Raw genomic sequence first — 6000 nt, forward strand, 5'->3', positions numbered from 1 at the left:
TAACTATCATGTCAGTTGAACAAAATGAAAATTGCAATTTAAATATTAAAAAAAAATATTTAAAATTAAATGTAAATTTTTTTCGGCATTTTATTTCAACCTTATAATCATTCATGATCATATAAACATGCCAACATTTTTGTGTATGTAATCATCCACACTAAATTAAACAAAAGGAAAAAAAGATAATGAGCTTCTAAATGCAATATTGATTGAAAATACTTATTATCATAATATTAAAAAAATATAGTTTGGCGGGAAGGATCAAAAAGCAAATGGGTAAAATGCATTATAGCATCAATATATGTTATATAGGCCATTTACATATATATAATATGTATATATTGTTTGTGTCTATGTGTACATATGAACGTGTGTGTTTATATACCTGCATATATATGAATATATATGTGTGTATACCCTTATAACGGCTTTATATATACACAATGATAATATTGTATTCTATTTTTCATACATACACCAGAGGGATTAGACCATTTAAAACTCAACCAACTGGTTAAAAAAAATAAGATAAATAAATAAAACGGCTTATATTGTAAACATTTGAATAGGTAGAACCTTTCTGGCTCAGTAGTTTTTTGGGGTCGTCTTTATGCTTTGACCTAAATGTGGCAGATGGGGGGAAAAATTGAGGATTTCTGAAAGCTGAATGCTCTATTGATGTTCCTGCTACAACAGGCTCTATTTTTCTTGGACTTTAATGGCGTCTGTTGGACTGAATAGATGGGGGTCAGAAAAGAAGAATAACCAGACGGCTGAAGGCAAAGACAACTTTGGCGCCTCGAAATGTTAACAGTCCACTAAATGGCCTGTGTTATTTTGTTAGAACCCTTTTCAAATGAGGGCGATCAAAACCTACATTCTACCATTTCTTCCCTAAATAATAAAAAAAAAAAAAAAACAATAATAATTGGCTGCGGTTACTGTAAGTCCCTCTAATATTTATATATATATAGTTTTTTGTTTTTTTTTCGTCACCGTAACTTCTGGCGTGAAACTCGAATTTTTGACATATAGGGGATAAACATTAAGCCAAAACAAATTCTCCATTATTTACAAATAGCGTTTGAGCCGTAATCTATTTAGCTTTCAGACTTTGCACCCTTTGTTTGTGATAGCAAATCACCTAAATATGAAAATACCCCAGAAATAAAGTTGAACATATCAAATGCACAACGGAAACCGCCTTTACGCATTTTTATGATAGTTGTGTTTGTCTGATTTCGACCAAACCGTGCAAATTTACCTGACCAGCATCAGTGTGTTTCGTGTAATGAGAACAGATTCAGGCCACTAAACCTTTCCTTACTGCTCGGATCTATATTCCAGATAATTGTGTTGCTTTAAGCTCCGCTCCAGTTCGGCATGAGCGTCCGTGACTCCCAAACACAAAAAATAAAAAATAAGAACCGTTGGTGTATTTTAATGTCGGCCACATGCGGCGCCATTCACTTTTGAATATAGCGTTCGTCGGTCGCAAAAGAAGGTCATTTTCTGCATCCATCTTGTGCTTCAGATCAACAGTTTCATCAAGAAAAACTCAAAAGACGGCGCTTTTGCAAATGACCAACCTGCACACTCGTCATGGGCGCGACCACAGATCCGTTCTGACCCGCCGCTCCTCCGACTTCAGCTGCTTCTGCGATGCATCATCGTCTTTATAGGCAATTTAATTTGACAATCAATTTGAACTCCCTGCTGCCCGCGGGATCGATCACAAATGCATATACACTGGATTTAACGGGGAGAGTTTAGTCACGTAAAGCAACAGGGATGGAGTTCAAAAACAATCGTCGCGCCGACCTTTGAACCCGGGAGTATCGCGCCGTTTCCATCCGATGAAACTGAGTTTGCATCGGACGAGTTCATCGGTTTTACTCAGCAACAAACTCAGTGTGTATTACAAAAAAAATAGATTCTAAAATATGACTGCAATATACTAAAAATCAGAATTAAAAAAAAAAAAATTGTCCCAGAGGAGCAAATGGGGGTCACATGGGGTCGCAGCATCAAAGCTGTGAACATCAAGAGTAAAGTGGAAAAAAAAATAAAAGATAAAAAAGAAAAATAACAAAATGAAATAAATATAAATCAAAAATAAATCAAATTAAAAGAAAATGTATTTAATATATTTTTAAATATTACACACATTATATATATATATATATATATATATATACAGTATATATACACACACATATATGTATATATACACACATACATATTTATAAAATATATATATACACATACACATACATATATATATATATATACACACATATATATATATATATATATATATATATATGTAATTATATTATATTTATACAACAAATATAACATGAGCATGTAGAAAATATACTGGCTGTTGCAGATGAAACTATAGTGACAAAGGGTGCTGGAAGAAAATGACCAAAAAAATACTTTGCTTCAACTTAAGTATAGCATTATTCTACCTATTCATTTGAAGAAGAAGTGTGCGTTTTCGACATCGATTGTACAATTGCGTCAAAGAGAAAAAGAACAACGTTGGAGGTCAGGTCCCAGAATGCTTTGCAAATTCTTAAACACCTGTAAGCGGTCGATAAAGAATATCTGTTAATTGTAAAGCTGCACATTTTGGATTTATTGACCTCCTGTTCTGCCTTTGTATTTTGACATCTGTGCCGATCATTAATCTTTAAATTTACAGCTCTGACACTTTGACCCTGTTCAGACCCGCCACTAAGACCCTGACTGATCTGACCACACGTGCACGGTTGCATCGGCCTCGGGTCGCACTGAGTACACGCCGAGATCCAGTTTCCGTGACCTCTTTCAGAGGCGTCCGGAACACATGTGGACACACACTTACGCGAGTGTGAACACAAATGTAACTCTGAAACCACTTCATTTGTTTGCATTTGTTTCGGCAGAAAATCTACTATTTTCAGTGTGAATGTGGGAATATTATAATATTATAATAAGATTTTTTTTTTTCATGTTTTGAAACCTGCATTATTTATTTTTGTTTGGGTTTTTTTTTTCTCAATGGTTGTCACGGGCAATCTGAAATGACAACCTTTGGGGGAAAAAAAAGAAAAAAAATATAAATAAAGCAAACTGAAAATGGGATTTCAGAACCAGTTGACTACATTTAAAAAAGTAATGGTAATAATTTGAATTAATAATAATAATAATGATACATAAGATTTGTATAGCGCTTTTCATGGTACTCAAAGACGCTTTACAAGTGAAAGACAGAATTATAAAGATTCCTTCACTTTATTCAGTTCATTTCTTGATCAAACAATTATTGGGTATCAATATATAAGGCCTTCTTAAAAACACAGAGTTTTCACAATGGGAAATAAAGATGTGTATTTGCAGAATCACAAAACCAGGAAACTGAAAAATGATAAACCAATAGGTATGAATGAGACCTTGGAGTTTTACCAGCTTAATGAATCGCGAGACACCTCCTTAAAAGTTAGTATCAGGCAGCTGCTAAAAAACTCAACGGACGCCATAAAGAATCAAAGAAGCTCGGAGGGGTTTTATAGATCTGTAGTCGCATCGGGGAGACAAATAGCGACCACTAAACCCTCACTTACTTGGAAAGGCAGCACACTTTCCCCGAGACACTCGCTCACGATATGAAATGGGTCACAGCTTTTAATCCACTGAATCCCGGCGTTCCCGGCTCACGCAGACTCTCAGTCGGATGGAAAAAAAAAAAAAACCTTCGTCAACAAACATTTGATAATGGCGTCCATCCGAAGTCTACCGTCCCAGAGGACACCAACCTCGGGCCGATGCGTCCTTCCCGTTTCATAACATCCCAATTTCTCATCGCTGGTTTCTACGTTCTCATTTTCTCCATTCTCAAACGGAACGACGTTTGAGACGGTGATTCCACTTTAAACGGGTTGCATTCCAAACTCGGCCTCAAATGCGCAGAAATTCAGAGCTCAAACACACGATTGGGGTGAATAAATGCTAAAGTTTCCTGATTATCTTGACATGCTTTAAAGTGCGGATGTATTAGAAAGGCGGCGAGCTTTCGGTTTACACATTAAAGCTGGAGGTGTAGAGATTCGGAGCGTTTCCAAAACTGCGCCTCCTGCCGGGCGTCGTCAACGGTAACCACCGAAAGGGGTCCGATGAAAGAAAAAGGAGGTGGCCGAAAGGCTCGGGGATTGAAATTTAAGAAAATTCAGATTACCCTTCCAGCACGTTTAATATTCTATAAGACACACGGGTGATTGTTGATATAGAAGTCCGTGACTCCGCAAATGTCGGCGTGTCGGTCTTTTCATTCTCAGCTGTGAAGGTTCGACAAACGGGAGCGCGATGGATCTAAAACACAGCTTGTGGACGCCTGTTTCTCCGCCGCCACCTGTTCACCCCCTTCCCCTCCTCGTCCGCACAGGCCTGGCTTCAGTTTCAGCCGTCCAGCCGACGCGTTGAAGCTTCGGACGCCGGCCGGATTCGGTTTTATAATTGAAGAAAATCTCTAATTCCCCGTGTTTATCGTCTGGATCGATATTCGCGACCGCCGTCGGCCTTCTGTCTTGCCGCCTCCCCCATCCCCCACATCCCATCATCCGCCTTCCGCGTTTTCATCATCCAGCCTTTTCTTCCCGCTTTTCTCATTTCCTTCTCGTCAGCGACGATCATTTGATCCTGCTAAGTGGGATTATTGAAGTACGGCGGAGGGAAAAAAAAGGGGAGGAAACATAAAAGAAGAAGCAGATATCGGGTGATTTTAGAAGAGTACATGAAATGACATTGAAAGGCTGAGATTATTCCAACAATGCGGTTTTTACAATGTTATTTTCATGCGATTGGTCGACGCTCCGCTCATGGCGCTTTATTCGCTTTATTATTTGCAACAACTCGCTTCGGTTGATGGTGCCGAACAAAAACATGTAACAGGCATTAAATAAGTAAAAAATATAAGTGAGATCAGGACAATCATGGGTGGTTGAGCGAAATGGCTAGTTGTGCAAAGTAGTGCAAGGTCCCACTTACTGTAAATTTTAATAATTTATCTGTATATGTATTCATAAGTTTGCAATATTTCATTTCATAACAGCTTCATGTACAATATTTTTCCTGTTTTTCTTGTGCACTCCTTATCTTCCACTTGTAACTTAAGACATTTTATTATTTGTATTTCTTATTCTCCCCCTTTTTTTTTTTTTTTTACTGTTTATACAATTCTCTACTATTATTTATTATTGTTATGTTTTTCTTGTAACTGGCACAACAATTTCCTTCGGGATAAATAAAGTTGTTCATATTCTTATTGATGCGCAACGATATATACACACACACACATATATAAAATACATATCAGCAATATCTATGTCTAAAATGTTTGACTGGCAGTTGACATTTAAAAAACAAACCCGATTGACGTGTGTGTGTGTGTGCGTGTGTGTGTGTGTGTGTGTGTGTGTGTGTGTTACAACGGCTCATCTTACACATTGATAAGCACCATATCATTCCTTCTGCTTCGGAATGCAGACTCATAATAACCGTTGTATTTGTGTGTGTGTCAGTGTGTTTTTGTGCCTCTGAGTGTTTATGCGCCGAAGGATGACATGAAGGACCACTTTCCGTCGTGGATCCGAAGAGGACGAGGAGGACAAGGTCCACTTGTCGGGTGATTTGGACGCCAGAGCGTGGAAGGACAGCAAGGTGTGGAAGCAGATTATAATCAGTGAAGAAGAGGCTTGGAAACCTGAGGGACATTGAGTCTCTTCTGCGTAAAGATGTCTTCATTGATGCTAAATGGTCTCCTGTCAGGTTCAGGCTCCAGGAGAAAACACCAGGACGGGTTGGACGATGATACAGGCGAGATCGACAGCATGCTTGAGGGAAAGCATACGACACTCAGTGCCGCGCTCCACAACCCCAACCGAAGAATGGTGGTGGCCAACGATATGCACGACTTTTATGATGCAGAGAAGAACGTCTATATGATGTACAAAT

This window comes from Fistularia commersonii, chromosome 10, assembly GCF_037954325.1.
Source record: "Fistularia commersonii isolate RoL2024-O1a breed Wild chromosome 10, RoL_Fcom_v1.0, whole genome shotgun sequence".
Taxonomy (NCBI): domain Eukaryota; kingdom Metazoa; phylum Chordata; class Actinopteri; order Syngnathiformes; family Fistulariidae; genus Fistularia; species Fistularia commersonii.